General features: G+C 38.5%; 1 protein-coding gene across 2 annotated transcripts in view; it reads left to right on the top strand.

Moving 5' to 3' along the window:
* The first annotated feature begins 1667 nt into the window (after window positions 1–1667).
* Window positions 1668–20730, top strand: part of kank3 (KN motif and ankyrin repeat domains 3) — a 39795-nt gene continuing 20732 nt past the window's right edge. For both annotated transcript variants that reach the window (XM_041790838.1, XM_041790837.1), the window contains exon 1: window positions 1668–1754. The gene's annotated coding sequence lies outside the window, so the exon portion shown is untranslated. The remainder of the gene's footprint in view (window positions 1755–20730) is intronic.

Genomic DNA, 20730 nt, shown 5'->3' with positions numbered 1-20730 from the left:
ATAAAAACACACATGTAGCTAAAAAAGCGTGGTATTTAGTTGAATATTTTGAAATATATTACTGGGAAATCTTTGTTGTGTCGAGGTCGGTCGACACAGGCAGACACAAACCCTAAAGTAAACTTTTGTCACATTGGCGCCATTTGACCAAACTGTGAACGAGCCCTACCGCTCCGTTGACCCCGCCCACAGTCTCAATATCTCGTTCCTAATTGGATGACTCACCTGTCTGTCATTCATTCCGTCAAGCTGTACATTTCACTCAACTCAAGAAGGTAAGTCAAGCATCAGAGTGAAGAAGGAAGTTCAATGAGAGGTGTTGATTTCCTTCAAAATAAATGCAAACCTAGGTTGAAGCCATACAGTAGGGGTCAACATACTGTGTTTACACGTAAATCTTTAATAGCAAATGTGCACAAGGTCTAACTACGTTTCCTTCACCCTGTAAGTTTTCAGAAAGATAAAGCTAGTCAAACTATGAACATGTGTTTTATGCATGCATTTTCTTTTTTTGCCTTATATATATTTATATAATTTGAGTAGATATGACCTTTTTATCCTTAGCCTCTCGTGGGACTCTGCCAAGCGAAATTCCTTATAATACTTGTATCTATTTAAAAAAAATATATATATCGTATTTTCTGTAAAAGCTTTCCAAATTTCAATAAGTGATTAACATTTTTGCCCTTTCATTTACGCTTTTTTGTAAACAGTCTAATAGTTTATGTCCTGACTTTAAAAAACGGCATTAGAAAATTTTTGATTTTGTATTTGTGTCATGAAATTTCTCTGTTTAACTGTAAGATTGGCAAAAAACAACATATGGTTTTAATATTCAGTGAAATGACAAATATATGTAGGGTTTTACTGACACAATTAGAATAATTGTTTTTTTTCTGTTGTTCCTTTCTCCTCCATCTTATTCAGCTCATTGTAATACAGTTAACATCTTAATATTATGGGTAAAATTAGTAAAAAAGAAGTGCCTATCCAGGATTACCCAAATTAAATTGAATGCTGTTTAAACCATTTAGAGTACAAGCACAAACAAGGTGTTTTTAGAAAGACAACACTCTGAAGAATCTTCCCAAACTGTCAGATTCACTATAGCTGTTACTGGTGTTGAGTAATACAAACAAAATAATTAGAATAAAAAAAAAAAAACAACTGAATTTGTCAAGTAAAATAGAGGATTGTAGGTGGCTGTAGCTGTGAGGTATACGCTGGAAAACTTGACTGGACTGGTGCATAAGGCCTAAGATAGTGAAGGCTCAATGCTTATAAAAATACAACAGAAAGTGAATGTGTCACATCTGTTTTAATGAGTAAAAGTCCGGCCATTTTCAAACTTGACTGCAAAAAAATTGGTTTGCAGACATTTTTCTATACAGCATTACTAATAATTGCCTGGATAAAAGGCATTTGTATGGCCTGCACAAGTCTTTGCTTATATTGTCAGTGAATACACAGTATGCAACGTTATTTTGATTTATAAAGTAATAAGGTAGTCTTTGTGTAGTATTAGTTCAGTATTTATATGCAAGGCACTAACAGAGTAAACGAAGGACGTAATAAAGTCTACATGCACTGATTTACTTTGAAATCCACACCGGAAACGGGCTTTATATCCTCGTTGACTTCATATCTGTCAGCGGGGCAGTACCTTTTTTTTTTTCTTCTCCTCCTAAACTTTTCTTACCTTTTCCGAAAGTCATGACAGTCCTGAGAGTGAGTGGACGGAGAGAGGCCAGAAGGTAAGGAACAGCCCGAGGGATCGATTAACCCATATGATACTGATCTACGCATCTATCGATTAGCTGGTTCTTGTCAGACTGATCGGCTCTGCAAAACTGTTTACTGCGTGTGCTTTAGACATAACCTAACTGATTTATAGTGTTTAATTGATTAAACAACGCCTAATGTTGTCACAGCAAAAAAGACATGTATAATTTTTTATATATAAAGTTCGTTTAAATGTTGGCTGAAGAGTTTTAGATTTTGACGCACAAAAGTGAAAAACTTTTACAGTTCATGGAAGATTGCATTACTCTTTTAATAATAATTTAAATTTGCACAAATGATGCAGCAACTTATAACAGTACCAGTTTTGTTTTTAAAGTGTATATAGGGCTCTAAGTTTGACTTATTTCTTTTGAAGAGTTTTCTTTCTGCAAATAAGTCACATTTGTTATTAAGATAAATTATTGATGGGTCAAAGCTGACTTACAGATTTGTACAAACGTGAAAGAATCAACTATTAACTTGCTATATTTTCTTTTTTATGCCCTAAATAGATAGATGCATTTCTGTACTTGTAATTGAATTAAACTGTGCTTTAATGTTTAGATTACAATTTTATTGTTCTTGAAATGTGAGATGTCTTTCCAGCAGATTTGGGCCAGGTGTTGTGATTCTGGATCTCAGATAAAGGCTTTCCACACGAAAAACAAAAACAAAAACAAAAACAAAAACAAACAAAACAATAAAAACAGCTTTTTGGAGGGTTATTTTTAATTTTTTGCCCTCACTCTGTTATTCCCTGTCTATCTTGGAAATGCGTCATAATAAAGTCAGCTTGTTATTGGATGAAAACTACATAAAGAGAGATTTCTGTTGTCAGTGAGGCTGCGCCATGGAATGGAAATCCCCCCTTGTCCTCCACTTTTGCCAGAAGTGTTGAACCCCCCCGCCCCACCCCCGGCTGGTTTCTTGTCTGTCATTACCGTGCATCATCTCTCCAAGTCTTCAGTCTGTGGTGTTGGATGTTCAGATGTTGAGTCAGTATCTGCGAGGCTGACCTCAGCAGATGTGTCCACGCTGCTTCTGGTCACACTGCTGTCTTTCATCAAAGTTCATATGCAGATATTTGTAGAAGCTGCCTTTAAGTATGATGGTTAAAGTGATCTGATTCAAAACAAACAGCTGTACATGACCTGCAAAAGAGAGTGAAATATGGTCACAGCGGAAGTCTCTCCACCTTTGGGAGAAACTTGTAGAGTTCATGAAACATAACATTGATGAGCTGGCAGTGTAAATGGAGATGGCGAAGGCTTGTACGTTGCATAGCTGGAGTTTTTCACTTCCCTATACTCAGTAAAAGAAGGGTTTACCAAAGTTTATGTTCTATAACCACTAAATTCTCTTTGTTAACCATAGTTTCCACGCAGATGTGGACCATAATCATTTCAACATTGTTCTTGTGAATCATTCAGTGTGATTTGGTTTGTTTAAATAAGCCACAATTTCTAAAATTGAAAAATGAGTACAGGCTGCTCCTTGTTGGGACTTTGTTTCTGCATGACTTGTGACGTTAAAGTTCAACTTTCGTGTCAAGTAATGACAACATGAAAAAAGCGGCACCTGTATAGATGCAGGTGTTATCACAGGCCTGTTAATAACCTCTAGAAACATGATAGTGGTTGAAATCATCTACCTCTGCAGTGGGTCAGGCTTTACTTGTACAGGATGAGGAACTCAGAGGGAAAATATTGCTTCTTGGCACAGTGCTGCAGAAGGAAAACTGGAATATCTGATCATGTGTGGAGACCATTTATTGATTATGTAGGACATAAAAAATGCAACAGGAAAGCAACTAGACCAAGAAAGGATGGCTGACTAATAAGATAGAAGACTAGAAGAAAAAGCGTTTAAAGGAAAGTTACTCATGTGGTTTAGCTTTCATTTTAGCCTCTTCCTGTAAACTGAAACGGAAATCATAGGTAGTTTTGTAATGAGCAGATTGAAGTAAAGATGCCATCTAAACCAGTGTTCTTCAACCTTTTTATCATTGGAGCCCCCTCTACCTGTACAGTGCATTCAGAAACTAGAAAAGCACTTGGAGAGTGCAGACCTCCGCCGTTAGCCCTATCTCCCAATAGTAAAGAATCCTTTAAAAAATTCCTGGATCCAGACAGTGATCCAGATCACTCCCAAAATCTGACCAGTTCTTCCTTATGCCATTTCTGACATTGCCTGAAAATTTCATCAAAATCCATCCATAACTTTTTAAGTTATGTTGCTAACAAACAAACAAACTAACAAACCCTGCCGATCACATAACCTCCTTGGTGGAGGTAATGATCCAGACCCCTTTCTTAGCTGTGAAGCCCTCTATAGAGAGGTGTGTACCTTTCCAAATCATGTCCAAACAATTTATTTACCACAGGTGGGCTCCAATCAAGGTGTAGAAACATCTCAGCAAAGACCAAGAGAAATGGAGGGAACCTGAGCTAAATTTCAAGTATTTTGTCAAAAGGTCTGGATGCTGATGTCAGTAAGATTTTTTTTTTTTTTACTTTTAATAAATTTGCAAAAATAATTTATAATTCTGTTTTCACATTGCCATTATGAATTACCAAGTTTAGATTAATGAGAATAAAATGAATGTAATCAACTATATTATTTCATGTTTTATCATGATACAAGCGAATGTGTGCAAATCTAATTTTGATTTTCCAGCTATTACTTGCAACACTGCTGATAAGATTGTACATATCTAGTTACTCTGAGGCAAAGACAAATTAACTAAATGTGTCCATATTGCTACAGTATCTGCATACAGAGCTGAGGCGATGCTCAGAGACGTCATTTAAATCAGTGTTAATCTCTTGACGAGTTTCTGAGGCTCTCTCAGGGGAAACTGTCTACTGCAACAGGAGCCTGAGTTTTGACTTACTGCTGTCGCCTTAAAATAGACAGTCTGTAAATTTAGTGAGAGGTGAACAGGGGCAGTGTTACGCTCTGATACCTGTCTGTCCTTAAATTTCCTCTATCTTACACACTTTGATCCTATATCAGGTGTTTTTTTCCTGTTTACAGGACAGAAAGAGCAGATCTTTGAAATAAATCCAGATCCAGTTTGGGCCTGTCCCCTCACACAAGAGCTGCAGCTTGATAAAATACTACATACCATTATATTTTTAGCTCTATTACGAGAGGTCTGAACTGTTTATAGTGCTCCAAGGCTGTCACTAACTCAGTGACATGATGCAGAGAGACGGGAGAGAGTTGTTGGCCTCACTAGTGTCAGACTGACAGAGAAGTACGGTCAGAAACATCAACATGAGTACGTTCACAAACAATAAATATCCTCATCCTGGGCCACTGAATACCCACACCTCCTCAGCGTTGGCATCTTTTTCAGACACACAGTACACCTGCTTTCTTTTTGCACAACATGTTTGTTAAGGCAAATAATTTTTAAACACAAGAAAGGAAACTTCATGCTGCAATTTAAACTACTATGCCTTGTTTTGTCTTGGATTTTGTGGGACATGAAGCAGGTGAAGGTCCCTTGTTGTCTGATCCATCCTTTGCCCCTCGCCATCACCCTCAGAGGTGGAAAGTAACTAATTAAATGTACTCAAATTAATGTAATTGGGTAGTTTTTTGGGCACTTGTACTTTATTGAGTACACTTTGAAATCAGTACTTTTACTTCTACTAGAGTAACTGTACTTTTATTTAGGTACTAGCGAGAGAACGATCCTGAGTGAAATGGTCTTCAGTTTCGGAGTTACACAGTGTTGATCCACTAGTGTTAGTTAAACTCTGTTGAGCCAATTCATCTAAGCTCTGCCCATTATAATTTCAAATCTGGGGGGATGGTTGGGCAGAGTCCCCAGTTATGCATTTGGGCAGAGTGTTTTGCTGTGTTTTATATATATTTATATGTTGGCTGTTGTACAGTGATCCCTGCTGGGGTCCTTTTGGTCATGTTTCTAGTGTTTTTTGTTGTTAGACACATTTGCACCATGCGTGAAGTTATCCACTGAGTTAGAGTTCCCGCCTGTGAATTTGGGTGCTCCTTAAGGATGCAAAGCACGTAAGTTTTTGTTGCCCTTCAGTGAGGTTGACTCTCCGCTTTGTTCTTGCTGCAGCTCTGTCGTACTGTAAAATTAGCACTTTAAATATGTAGTTTAACTAGATGTAATGTTGATCAACAAAGACACACTAAAAGTGTGAAGTAAAACTCTATATAGGTTAAATTAACACTAAGTTTTTCGGTGTATTTTACTTAGAGGTGTGACTTTATCTAAACAACCCTGGCTGGAGATCTATTCTCTTGTTGTTCTTGCCAATAAGAAAAGATTAGGTTTTAATGTACAGCTCAGTAGCTCAGGACTTGGTAATCAAAGTAAACTTTAAATGAAATTCTCTTTACTTTTACTTGAGCAGATTTATAGTCCAGTAACTGTACTTTTACTTGACTACAGTTGTTTACTTTTTCCACCTCTGTAGCTTCATAGAGCTGATGGCACCTCTGTCTTTTTGCTTGAGTATTTGAATTGTGAACTTTTAGGCACTTGGCATTTGGTTCTGATTTCCTCCTTCCCTACAGGAGGCCTCTGTAGCTGGGTTCAAATAAAAGACAAGACTGTGCAGAAGTAGTCTGACATTTGCAGAGGATGATGGAGCCCTTTAACCTGTTGTTGTTATTTGTTCAAAAATCACTTCACTGTGGAGTGGATAGGTTTTAAAGGTTTAAACATGTTTATTCACTGATGTATAGAAAGTCTCTGTGGTATGTTTACTTTTTAGGTTAAGGATCTTTTTTTCTAAGGCTGCAATTAGTTGTAAGTGTGGGGGCTTTGAGGAATCTGATAGCAGCAGACTTTCCTCATAATTAACAGGCAAGCAGGCTTTGCACATGGAAATTACCACTCTTAGCTTCATACCAGAGTTGGAGAGGCTTTTCAGGAGAGGCTGTTCAGTGTGTTTAAGAGAAGGAGATGGGAGGTAGCAAGTAGGGTTTCTTTTTTCTTTGTTTGTTGGTTGTTTTTTAAGCTATGAGGTAGAATAAAACAAAACACAATTTATTTATTTACAGTACTGTACAGAACTTTGGCATGTTTATGACACAACCCAGGTTGTGCTCTGGATGTCCTTGCATATTACCAGGTGGATGGGGAAAAAATCTGTTGATAAATAAAGTTGACATCATTAGGACAGAGTGAGGGGTGGACGTGGCGAGTGAGCATGACCCAGAGTACCATCCGAGTGGGTAGTAGGGTTGCTGCTAGCCCCTGTTTGTGCTGTGTGGATGTACAAAACTGAGGAATTAGCAGTCAAAAAATAACCTTTTAAGTAGTTGTATTTCCAGGCAAGGCAGGGGCCAACACTTCAATGGACATTTTTTGTGTGCGGACTTCTCAGTTTTGTAAGTCTCTTTTCTGTTGTGCACTTAAAGATGTTTTATTGTTGGAGTGGGCTCTATTTTTGCTTTCTGTGTGTGCTGTGGATGTCCCAGGGGCCTAAAAACCACGGACTGTCTCTGGGTGTATCACCAGGAGTGAAAAGGCCTGGACAAAAGAAATGCCATCGAGCTTGACCTTTGCTGCCGAGGTGCAGCTTGACTCTGGCTGCCTTTCCCCCATCCCCAGCCCCTGAATCTTAAGCTCACACCCCTAAATCTTATGCACATGACTGAAAGATTTTTCTTTTTGTTTCTTGTAACAGTTATCTTACATCAGTGTCTCAAGAGCTTCTTTGGGCAGACAAACAGGGCTGAATGTGACTAACAGGAAGTGTAATAGTATTTTAGTGTAAAACAAAAAGATTGGATGATTATTCTGTGTGGTTCGACTTATGTAACTTAACTTTTGGAAGTTTTTTACTCTGATTTTACGCTGGTTTTAAATTTAAAGATTTACAGTCACATGCTTCAAAACTCTTTCAAAATGAGGGATTTATGATTTTTCGCATCTAATTTTTTAACTCTAATTCGATTTACTTTAGTTTGGAATTTTGTTTTTTGGTTCTCTGTGTCGTTATTTACTATGAAGTCCCTCCTTTTGGCATCATAATAGATTCAGTCATCTGTGACTCCTCTTTTTGACAAATGTTATCATTTTGACTGGATAATAAAATTAGATTCTTACATTAAAACTGACGTCAAACTGGATCTTTGCAGGAGAAAATAAATATTTCCGTTTTAAAAATTGTGTTTGCGGCTACAGAGAACATCCTTTCACAGCTAAAGTGAAGATCTGACTGTAATCTTCATTATATCTGAAGATAATAAGGGAGAGTAAGAGTAATGAGGAACATAGACCAAACGCTTCACAGACCAGCTGTGCTATTGTCTTAATGAAACAGGAAATTAGCTAAAGGTCGTCACTTTATCTACAGCCATCTCTTGCTTGGAGCTCAGATGTCTTATCTTAAGCTCTGACGCTCTTTAAAGTGGAGCGCTGATCTCAGCAGACTTTAAAGGTTGTTCCAGGATAGGCCTGGAAATTTCCTGTTATTGTCTAAACAAGCAGTGCATTAGACATTTATTCTTTAATCTGCCTGATGGTTCTCATTTAAAAATCGTAAAAATAGATATCAAATATGTTGTTTAATTAGAAAATGGCTTAAAGGTTTCTCAAAACAGCTGGGAACAGCATTTGCCTACAGTTGTTGTCCAAACAAGAGAAAATAGGGTGTTTCTTTGTGGACTATTTTAAGATGTGGATTTATACCCATGTAGTGCTCCAATAATAAACCAAATAAACAACATTAGTTCAACTTTAATGGATGAAACTACCTCTAAGCAGGTGCTTATCATTACTCAAGAAAATTCTTTGCTATGAGTCATTCCTTTTTTGATATTTTTCATGATTTGTTGACATATGAAGAAATGCACATACAACCAGATTGGTCACACAGACTTTGCACCAGCAGCCGGAGAAACTCTGGATGAAAAAAAGACAAAGGCTAAAAATACCCACATTAACTCAAGTACTGGCATAGACAGGACAGTGGCATAAATCAAACTCCATTAAAAAACATCAGGGTGGGAAAACACCAAACTGACCACACACTGGGCCAGATTGGCAGTATTTATTTACACTGACTATGATAAAGAGCCGTGATAAATGTTCTTATAAGGACTTTTGGGTGGTCAGATGGTCGACTGGTTTTGAATCAGACAGGACTGTTTTGGTTAGAGCACCAAAAGGTCAAATTGTGCTTTGCCTGAACTGACCGCTTCTCTCTGGAAGAACCAAACCGCGACTGTTTTTGGAAACACTGCTAGTCACTGTGATTCTATGAACCATACGAACCCAGTTTCATATTTTTTGGCTCAGACAATAAAAGTTTTGTTTGAGTCTGTGGCTGCACTAAAACTTTCTGTGATGGGTTCAGATTTTTTCATTGTTTGTGCTTCCCTCCTGCCCTGTGATGTTGCATGTAAAGTCTGAACGAGGTTACAATAGTTCAGTTCCCAGATGATCACAGATGTCTTTTGTATTAAGTTTGCCCGTCTTTTTTCTACCAGGTTTTATCTCAATGCAGCATAGACAATTTAAAGACTTGTTAACAATTTATACAACAAGTTGCAAAATTTCTAAATCTACAGAACTGTGCTGAACTTTCAGGGATGTTTGAGCTGAAAAATTGAGGCTGAAGTAAGAATCTGGCAAGTAAGCTGCCTGAGGGTCCCGTCAGGCAGGAGGGAGGATTGACGACACCCCAGTCATGCACTGGATGTCTTTGCATATTACCAGGGACACTTGGAAAATAATCTGTTGAAATATAACAAAATCCACACCCTCAGGTCAAAGTGGGGGATGTGGCAAGTAAGCATGGCCTAGGGTACTTTCTGGATGGGTAGTAGGGTTGCCATGAGCCTCTGGTCTTGATGTAGATCTCCAAGGGGCCTGTAAACAACCGGCTGGTCTCTAGGCGTGTTATCAGGGGTGAAAATGCCCAGACAAAAGAGATGCCATCAAGCTTGACTCCTAATGGTGTGTCAAAGACCTTAATGGCATTCTTCCAGCAATGTTCTCTCCAGGTGCGTGAGGATGTAGAAGACTGTTGTGTTCTCCACACACACCTAACCATTTATCCTTGGAAATAAATCCTCAAAATCCTCCTGCCATGGTTGGTATGACTGCAACCCAACATGGTGTCTTCAATAAATTGGCTACAAAAACACAAAATGCTGTTATCCTTTAGTCTGACTTTGTCCGTGTGTTCCTGTAGTTTGTTTATTTTCTCCTTAAAAGTGATCAGAAACAATTACAAAATTGGAGTGAATTGCATTGGAAAATAAACTGAAAGGCCAAAACAAATGTAATTAAGACAGACAAGTCAACAAGAGGACTGAAAAGGCCAAACATTATAAAAGAAGTTTTCTTCGGGTGTATTACTTATCAGATTGTCTTCTGGTCTCAGATGGATGGATTGATATGTCAAATTGAGTTTCATAATGCCATGCAGACATCAAATTGCCTCTGTAAGACTCTAAGAGCCTGAATCTGAGAGGGTAACTAAATCAGAGCGAGATGGAAAACTGAATTAGGGCCTACAAACATGTATTTTCCACAGGAGCAGATAAATGTGGATGGAGGTGTGTTACAGCAGCTTTGGGAGACATTTCAAAGTGTTCTAAAGACCCACGTACAGCCAGCGCCTTGTCATTACCCCAACCCCCTCCATCAGAGAGGAGCTGAACTGGTATAATTCCCACCAGTCAAGGAAATAACATGATAGGAGACATATATTTCAGTTGTTTCTGGGCAGAAAGCAGCGGCTGGCATCTGCTCGTGTACTGTAGTTATGAGAATCGAACATCTGGAGGCTACAGTCGCTACTGTGTGAAAGAGACAAATGGGTCACAGTCTCAGAAATCTGTGGAGCAGATATGTAGGTCAACTGTGAGAGAGGTTTAAAGATGCTTTTAGCTGGTTTATTTGAGATCTTTTTTCAGCTACAAAACACAAACAAGCTGGTTGGAGAACTGAAAAGAAGGATGAATACGTACTATGAAGATGAAAAACAAGCTGAAAGAGAAAAAGCGTGGTGGTGTTTGGGCTGCTTTTAAAAAGCAGCCTCCACAAAGGTTCAGTTTGTCATGTTTTGGGAACAGGCCTGGAGAGTTGGTGGGAAAACAAGGTGTGTTTGGTCTGAAATGCATCGTGACGTCAGAGCTGGAAACAGAGTAATTGGGGGAAAACTTGATTTGAGAGGCTTGCTTTGTTTCAGGGAGGGGCAGACCGCCGTTAGGCATGAGGCCGCCTCAGACTCAGCTGACTAAATGCTTCTGCTGCAAGGATTCAAACTGTGTAACGCTGTGTAAGCTGCAAACAGATGCTAACTTCATTGTTTATTAAAAGAAATACACAGTATTGTTGCTATTCCAGAAATCATCCATGTCTAGTCATATCTGTGGTTCACCTTGAATCTTGTCAGAATGACAACTTTAAATGCAATTTCAATTCGGATGCAAATGAAGAAGGTGGTACTTCCCTTAAACACACAGAATGTCAATTCTACCACTGGTGGCTCTCAATCAAAACAGTAAGAAAAAAGAGGATGAGTAGAGATGCATTGCTCAGCTCCACTGTTTATTTTTAACTGAAGGCTCTTCTGTTATAAACTGCTCTCCATGGAGTGTATTTACAAAACAGCAAACCACTGTTTTGGTTTCATGGATGAATTTCACATAATGGGGGAGAAAAGCTGTTAAAAGTGGCCTGGTTAATGCTGCAAGCTACTTGCATTGCATTCTGAGATTGATCGCAGCGCGAACCAGGAAGTACATTTTAACTGCTTTTCTCCCTCATTATGTGAGAATAATCCATGAAACCAAAACAGTGGTTTACTGTTCAGTGAATGCATGTTGTGGAGGGCTGTTTTTAAGGAGCAGAGTTTAAACACATTGCCAATGTTAAGGGAATATTATTGTGTTATAGAAGTGAGAGAATGACTTATTTGCTTGTTTGGTTGTCTCTTTCAAAGCCCTCATGCCCAAACAGCTGATGAGCACGATACAGGTGGAGGAACTGTGTGGTGTGCCAAAGTATAACCAAAGTTACATGGTTTGTTTGTAGAAAAGTAAAGCAAATGTCTTTATTTAGTGTTCTCTGTTGGTTTTTTCCAGGTCAGTTTTTCTTACTATTAGCGAAACTACATGGTACAATCGGCCCCAGCCATGTTAAGCATTGTCCTTTACAGACATTGATACACTATATGGACTAAAGTATTCAGCCACTTGACCATTACACTAACAGAGTCTGTAAAAACCCTCAATGGAGATAAAGGGCTGAGCACAAACTCTGGAAAACAGCCCCATACCATTATCCCTCCTCCACTAAACTTCACAGTTGACCCAGTACAGTCAGGCAGGTAACATCCTACTGGCATTTGACAGCTGAACAGCAGAGCATGATTCTTCACTCCACAGAACACATTTTTACTGTGTCATAGTCCAGTGCCAGTGCTTTATATCACAAAGTCCAATATTTAGCATTGGATGAGTGATGTGAGGATTTAATGCCGCTGCTTGGCCATAGAAACAAATACCATGAAGCTCCCACCACACAGGTTTTGTGCTTACATTAAGGCCAGTGGAAGTTCAGAAGTCTTCAGCTATGGAATCAGCAGAGCAGCGCACCATGTGCCTAAGCAGTCCTTGACCCTACTCTGCAATTTTATTTGATTGCTGTTGTTCCTAAACACTTCCACTTTCTAATAATATCACTTACAGTTGACTTGAATATCCAGCAGGGATGAAATTTCACAAACCATCTTATTGCAAAGGTGGCATTCATCACAGTACCATGCTTGAAGTCACTGAGCTTGTAAATGGAGACTGCATGTCTGGATGCTTGATTTTATACACCTACCAACACATCTGATGGAAACACCTGCTGTCAGTAATTAACAGTTTCCAAATATTCTTCTTCATGGTGTTTTTGCTAGTCTGGCTTTAACTGCGGACTACCCTGCTCAACACTGCCCCCACAAGTTAGAGTGGTATTGCGACATTTCCATAAGCTTCCAGAGAAATACAGACAAAATGAACACAGTGCACAAAAGGAGGGCTTCATCTGTATCCTTATCCAACATAGAGCATAAATGAGCCTTTGGAGGGAAAAATGAGTTCCAGGAAAGAAGAAAAGGAAGTTCTTTGTTTGGAAGTTTACGTTTGGTTTCAGCTCTGTGAACCGCTGCCCACATTTTTGATTTGTTATTCTGTTGTTTTCAAGACTGCGGTTTCAGCATCTCGGAGCAACAATCACAGAAAAACCAAGACATAAATAAGTACAGTTATTTGCTGTTTTGAGTTGATCAGAAATAGCAATCTGAAAGAGAATGATTCATCACCACTGGCTGGATGGAGCAAAACAACTTCCCTTCCAACAGGAAATTGGTTAATATGCATATGATGTCAAACATGGGAGCATAATTAAAATATTTTCAGTCTAGTCTGATTATAAGGCTAAAAGACAACACATTAAAGTAGAAAATATGACATGGGCAACGCAAAAGTAATTTGCAGTGGATCAAATTAGCTGAATATCAGAGTGAGGAGATCTGACTGATTTAATGTCATCAGCATCCATTCATAAAGAGCTCCATGTGGAAGTTTTCAACCTTTTCAGCCACAAACTCCTGCTGTTTGTAGATCATTTAAGGACATTCACATCCTGATGTTTTCTAAAATCACCTTTCACACATGAACCCCATCCAGACAATGCCAGGAAATTTCAGGAGTGCAGGGCGTGAAATGAAAAGAGCTTTTATGTTGGTTAGTTGCTTCTCAGCACCAGACTCTCTTCATCTGCCAGTGTCAGGCTTTCCTTAGTGACTTTATTAAATTCACTGTGTGACATTTTGAACCTTGAAACAGTCAGAAAAAGGCATGGAGTGAAGGGGGGGTCATGTGGAGAAAACAACGAGGCCTCACAAAACTTTCTGAAAACAGTGTCGCCACCATGGCGGCATAAAGCCTTATTGTGGAGGCTGAATGTGCCTGATTGTGTTTGCCGAGGATCTGGAAGGAAGAGGGAGGGGAAGCAGGACGCATGTGAAGTCTGAAGTCGACATGACTGTGATAAAAAAATAAATAAATTCAGGATTACTACAGGACACACAAGATATTGATGTGACATGAGTGCGTGATTTGTTTTGAAGATGTGTCGGACAGGAAATGGCGTCTAGTGGCAGAGCCCTGCTCAGAGGTGACAGAGTGTTACCGTGTGAGAACTTCAGCACACACAATCTCTTAAACACTCGGGCCAGAACTGATAACATGTTATCTAACCTCAGTGTGATGCATCATGTGATGTTGGTCTCTGTGCTGTTTTTGGCTGCAGGATGCTGCAGAGTGTGTTCGTGTCACATTGGCTCTATTTGTTCAGCTCTCGCTCTCTGCTTGTCCTCTCTGCAGTGTTTTCCTGCTGCCTTCAGGAAGCAGCTTTCAGGACGGCCTGGTGGGTTTCCTGGCAGGACCCCTCTCCTCCCCCCAGTTCCTACTGGGAGACAATGGGAGGTCTCCAACAGGGGCATGAAGAGGCTGTGACTGTGTGTGTGTGTACTGATGAGGAGGATTTATAGGGGGAGTATGGGCTTCCCTTCAGGAAACTGCAGATTTATCCCAGCAGGAGAGAGGCCCTCCTCTGTATTTCTCTTTGGCCTAAATGTCCTCACAAGGTTAAAGGCATGAAAGAAAAGTTCTGGAAACTTCTATCAGGCCCCAGGCTCAGGATGCGCCTTTAATTTTTGCTTTATCATTTACTCATTGGCAGATAGCATTTTTCAAGTGTTAAGATACTGTTAAGACAAAATGTAGAAGTTAAGGCTCAAATATTCTTCAAGACTTTATAATAAGCACCCAGATCAATCTCACCTGGAGGTCCAGGAGCTCTCTAGGAACAGTGCAGTAGAGGATAACAACCTGAACTCTGGGTCCATCTAGCTCTTTTGCCAATCAAGCTAAAACCAAAATCTCCACAACAGGCACTGAAATGGGCTTGTCTGATTAGATTTGATAAAATTAACCCATACTATTTTCTGCAGAGTTGTGACTGTCACACAGGGTATTTTAAATATTGCTCCCCAGTTGAACAAAACCCAAAGACAAAAGTTATCAGAATGCATTTGGACTCATATGTGGCTCTGAATATTCATCCTACAATGATTAAATTCAGCCGAAAAGCAAAAATTCGTAACATTTTGGCCAAAGTTATCACATACCTTTATGATCGATACGTTTTCTAAATCTTTGAGGGACTTCTTACCTCTATAATGGGGGTTTGAATGAGTGTCTGTGTTAAAAATGGGGTTTGAAAAAGTCTTAAAGGAATGAGCAACTCAATTTAAATGGGCAAAATGTGCTTTTATTTGTGTTTCCCAACTACAAGGGTTTGGCTGCAGATCATAGATCATAGTTTATAGTTCTTACGATGACCCATTTGCAGCCAAAAAAAAGAAAGAAAAAGAGTCAACTGGTTGAAATCCATCAGACTATTTTGTTAAAATATGAAAACTTCCAAAAAACTTCAAAATTGGACCTTTAGCTGTTTGTAGTGCACTTCCTGTACATTTTTGAGGATGTAAGGAAGATACCTTTTTTCGCCCAATCATGACAAATATATTTACCGAGTTTCATGCACGTAGCTCTTACCCAGCCCCCTATCTAATGTTTGGGGCCCCTGCTTGATGGACTTGCACAATTCCACCAAAATACAAACATTTCCACTTGGGAAAGTTTTCTTTTAAGTTTGGTTAATTTTTGAGCATGTTTAAGCCCCCACATTAGCGCTTCTTCTGACAGAGAAATGACCCATACAGATACAACAGGGTCCTCTCCAACCAAGGTAAGTGCTCAGGCCCTAATAACTTAACTCATGCTTTTTCCTACCGGGGACTGTAAACCATACAACATGTCTAAACACTTTTCTTATGTGAAAATGGACATGCTGAGTGAGTGTCTTACAGCTCTATAGACAGTACAGGTGGTACATGAGTATGTCAGACAGATACTGTTTGTACCAGAGAAGATAAAGATAGTATATGGAGAAAAATATCAGCAGTGGGGTCTGTGGTGCTGAAACTGACTTGGATTAAATACACTACAGTATGTTAAAAAACTTTGGACATTTTGAATCAATTCAGGACTGTAGAAATTAATATTTGTGATTCTGATGTGAATGGACTTTTTCCAGCACCTCTAAGAACAGTAATAAAGTGTGCTAACCTTCTGAAAATCAAGGAATAAAAAACTCTTAAATTTACATAAAAGCTGTAGTTTGAAAAAACTAGAACTAAGTTTATCCACTGGTCCATTTTAAAATCTTTATCCACTGTGATATCAGAACAGCTGGAAATTTCCCATGTGGAGATCTACACTCTCTGTTGCCCTTCAGCATTTTTGCTGCAATAAATTAGGATCTAATTTTAAGGATTCATGTTGCTTAGTTTCAGTACATGAATTCAGAAAACTGAAACTTAAGAATGTCCTCACTGCTGTAGTAATCCTGGTGTGCATGTTGGCATGCATGGTATCCAGGGGTGTCTGTCAGTGTCTGGAGTCTGTATCATGGTTCCTATGGATGTGAAGATTTCTGAATGGGGGTTTTCTTATGTAAAACAGATGGAGGGTAAAAGTTGCTGTCAGTGAGAGGATGTTGGCTTTCACTCCCTCTCCTCCTCAACTGTCAGTCTGTCGCTTTTTTCTCTTTTTTTTTCCTCTTCCTGGGAAAAAGGGGTGGTAGTAGGGATGAGGTCACAGCTTGAAAACATGGCCCGAGCCGCGAACCAGCACATTTCCTCTTCCATAAAGTGGCTGAAAGCAGGAAAACCTAATGTTCCCATTTTCATTAAGAGTCCAGGATGACACAGTAATTCTCCACTCGTCACATGTTCCGACTGAACTAGAGGAAAAACTAAACTTACCAATGGATCTGTGAGTTTTCTAAGAAACATTTGGTTGAAATACCTCGACAAGTATGCATTTTTAGGAATTTAAATATTTTTTATTGCAGCTGAAAGTCAAGTTTCTAAATTCTGGATTGCAAAGAGAACAGACAGTGTTAAAATATAACATGAGCTCATCTGGTTTGTGGCTGCTAAAGCCTGGTTCATTCATTACTGAAGTGTTTTAATTCTGCAGGCAACAAGCTGAGTCCCTTAATTCCAGTTTAAAACATCTGGGTTTGAGTTTAATTTCTTTATTTATCCCATAAAACTGTACTCACCAAGTTAACTGTTGAGGTTTGAGGAAAAAAATCACACAAGCAGCCAACTATAAGGTAGGGTTTAAACAAATCAACAAGCATGAGGCCCTTTATTCAAAGACTAAGTGAAGGTAGATGGTTCAGTTATTAACCAGACAAGTGTTTTTAACTCCTTGGAAGGTCACCAGGGGAGGCTGGGGGTGGGGGTGGGGGGTCACTTAAACTTAAGGGAAGATGGAGGAAATAGAACAAAAATTCAGATTAACAGATGACACCATTTGTGACACACTCACTGATCAATTTATTAGGTACACCTGTAAAACTGCTGATTAACTAAACTACCTAATCAGCCAATCATATGGCAGCAACCAAAGTATTTAGGCATGCAAACATGGTGGAGATGATGTTCTGAAGTTCAAACCGAGCATCAGGATGGAAAGAAATGCAATTTAAGGGCTGGAAAAAGGAGTTTCAGTATCATTACAATAGAGCTCAACAGTGTGGTTCTGGAAGTGAAAATCCCATTCATTTTCTCCACAGCAGATTTGATTATCAGCAAGATTATCAGACTTACTACATGCTACCTGAGAGTAAAATGATGGTAAATGCTCCACTACAAGAGAGAAGTTTGAAAGATATAACCAATTACAACTTTTGTTCAAGGAAAACAGTTTAAATTAGTGATCTCTGCCAAGAATACTACAGTACCCAGTAAGAAGCAATAAATGTTCAAACTATGAGATATTCAGATAATATTGTTTAAAATGTAAACTCTACAAAAAAGATAAGCAATGCTAAAAGGTACCAATATGGTTTTAAAGCTTGAAAAACTGTCCTAAAAAACAAACAAAATGAATCCCAATGGATTATGGGACATATAGTTCCCACAGCCTCGTAGAGAAATTGTACAGTCTTGTACCTTTGCCTCTTTCTCTATTTTCAAATGTCAATTTTGTGCAGAATCAGATGTTTTATATTCATGAGTACACAGGTAGCTGTTCATTTGGTGAATGCATTGACAGTGTTGTAAAAAGAATTTTACTGAATGTCTAAGGAAGATTTGAATGGTTAATTTTGTTTACAGAACCAGCGCAATAAAAAAAGTGGGCGGGCACTGTTGAGCTCTATTACAAATATGGCTCCCTACAATCATGGAAACAAGATACTTCAGATTGAAGGATACTTATTGTTTAATAATAACAAATAATACATGACCACTTCCTCAAAAGCATAATTAATTTATATTCAATTATTTCTTCTAATGATCTTATTAGTTTTTTTGTATTTGTTTTTATCCTTTTGCTTTATTATTTTTATTTATCGCTTGTTTTAAAGTGTTCAGAATGTTAAAGTGTTGAAAGTGTTTCCCATTAATTAATACAAATGATAAATATGTTAAAAAGTCAATAAGTAGTTGTGTTTGATAATCAAGACCTCGTTATCAATCAAAATAATTGCTATCATGATTTTTGCCATAATTGAGCAGCCCTAGCTATGGTTGTTGGTCTGGCATGCTTTCTTTTTGTTTATGCTACATTCTGTAATAGATTTGTCCTTTTAAGATAAGATATTCTTTTATTAGTCCCACAAGGGGAAATTCCAAGTATAAGTATAGTAATTAAATGTAATAAATCACTAAATATTGATATTTACACATTCTTTCTCTGCCAGTCTTTCAGTTTGGAGAGGAAGAGTGGCTGTATGTGATGAATGAGTGATAAGAAATAGCTTTCAAACTTAACTTAGCACACAAAGTAAGGAAATATGTGTTTGCTAGATTATTTATTTGTTGTAACAACACTTCTTGGCAATAAATCTTATACTGTGGGGAAAAACGACAGGCAATTAAATTAAAATCTGGATCATGATTGAATAGCAAAGTTTGGGATCCCCAAACCTTGACTGTCTGATGCCTACATCCACTGTATTCCCAGATTAATATTTTGAATTTAAGTAGAACCAAAGAGCCATAGAAGATCAGTTTTCCATGACAGTGGTGGGCTGTCTTATTTTTTATTTTCTGCACATCTTTCCAGGAAACTTTTTGGACACTTTCAAGGGGGGAAAAAACACCAACCCTTTTATCTCTCCGAACACAAAGGAACTGGCGCTCTCTTGGAACAAAATTAATAAACAATGAGGATTATGTTTATAATACGTTTTCATCTTAGAAACATGCTGGAAGGATATTTATTGTACTCTGTTTGACAAAGCTCTGGCTTTACTTTTCATGTTTGATTGCCAACAGTGCTACCAGGAGACTATTGGCTTGTTCTGCTGCTGCTGCTAAAAAGTGTTGGTACTGTGAAGAAAAGCAAAAGCAGTGTTGGGTGTGACCTGCTGGGTTATGATTGCAGTGTTGCATCCAAACTGAATCAAGAATGTCACATAATTTGTAGCCATGAAAATACAGATGTCTCAGACTAATGTTTAGTCGGTGTGGAGAACAATGATGTTTGTGTTTGCACAATAGAACCTCTCAAAGTGTTTACTAAATTAAGGTGGTATGGTCACAATGTGTTCGCTCAGTTGTGGCGGTGAACATTGTGTTGTTGTTTTTGTGACTGCTGAATCATGAGGTTGTGTGTGGATTTGAATGACATACATATAGATGGAATATAAATGCATTAATATGTTAGTATTCATGTAGGTTTCACAGCTGGCTGTTTCTTTGCGTGTGCAATCATGTTATTGTGTTTATGGGCTTTTTTGGTAATTTTGTCTGTGGCTTTTGTGAGTGTCATTATGAACATTGGCACTTTGTGCGTGTTGGAGAGAGATTCAACAGCATGCCTCTCAGCTGGTCAGGGCTCGGGGTGTAGAGGGAAGGAATGCAGCTTCTCTGTAATTTGCTGTCTGTCATCAATTCAGTGAGAAAAACAGAAACACTTGAGGAGAGGAGAAGAGCTGGGGGAAGTGGGTTTGTGTGTGTTAGAGAGGGAAAGACGGGGAGAGAAAAGGGTGTTAGAAGAAATGAGAATCATGTGAGTTGAGGTAAAGAAGAGTGTAAAAGGAAGTGAGAGGAGAGAAGAAAAAAAAGAGTATAAATCAGAGACACTGATGACTGCAACTACAAAATGAGGAAAGTGAAGAACAATGAAGAATGAAAGAATAATAATTTGATAAGTTAAAAGTTATGAACAGTTGGTCCTTGCAGCGGAAACCTTTGTAATTGTGTTTGTAGGATTTTTTCTTCTCCTGGATTACAGGTTGAGAAGTGGTTGATTTTGTAGTTATTTGAAGGCCAACTCATCCATAAAAACACTAATAATCTTTCTAAATACGTGTATAGGCTATGCATTTTCACAGTCAGCAGATTAATACGCCTTTCTGTTTCAGCTGACCAGGAGTTTCCAGAAACATGATTTTTTTAAGCAACTTTTAAGCCAACAAGGAAAAATTGGAATTCAGCTAAGTCACAGTTTGTAATACCAACATCACTACTGTTTTAACTTCTGCGTTTTAGTTAAGGAGTGCTCTGTCATCATCCAACATCATAAGGACAATGACTTAGTCCCAAGAGACCCCAGTACGCCCCTAACACTTACCTCAAATAGAGTGGTGCAGAATGAGTCCTAAAACGCCAAAGTGAGTTAGCATTTTAGCACTTCCGGCTCCCTCGTCTGAAAGTCTATGGGATTTTTGAATTAGTTTTTTGTTAAATGCCTGAATTAAGGTCTGTGGTGAACACAAGCTCAAGAGAGTTTTACGTTTTATCCTACAACATAAAATACATCTGGAACATGCCCCACCTTTGGATTGTGTATCTTTTCATGTCT

The sequence above is a fragment of the Cheilinus undulatus genome, linkage group 7, assembly GCF_018320785.1.
Source record: "Cheilinus undulatus linkage group 7, ASM1832078v1, whole genome shotgun sequence".
NCBI classification, from domain to species: Eukaryota; Metazoa; Chordata; class Actinopteri; order Labriformes; family Labridae; genus Cheilinus; species Cheilinus undulatus.
Note: the sequence above shows the minus strand (reverse complement) of the source record. Positions and strands in the feature narration are given on the sequence as shown.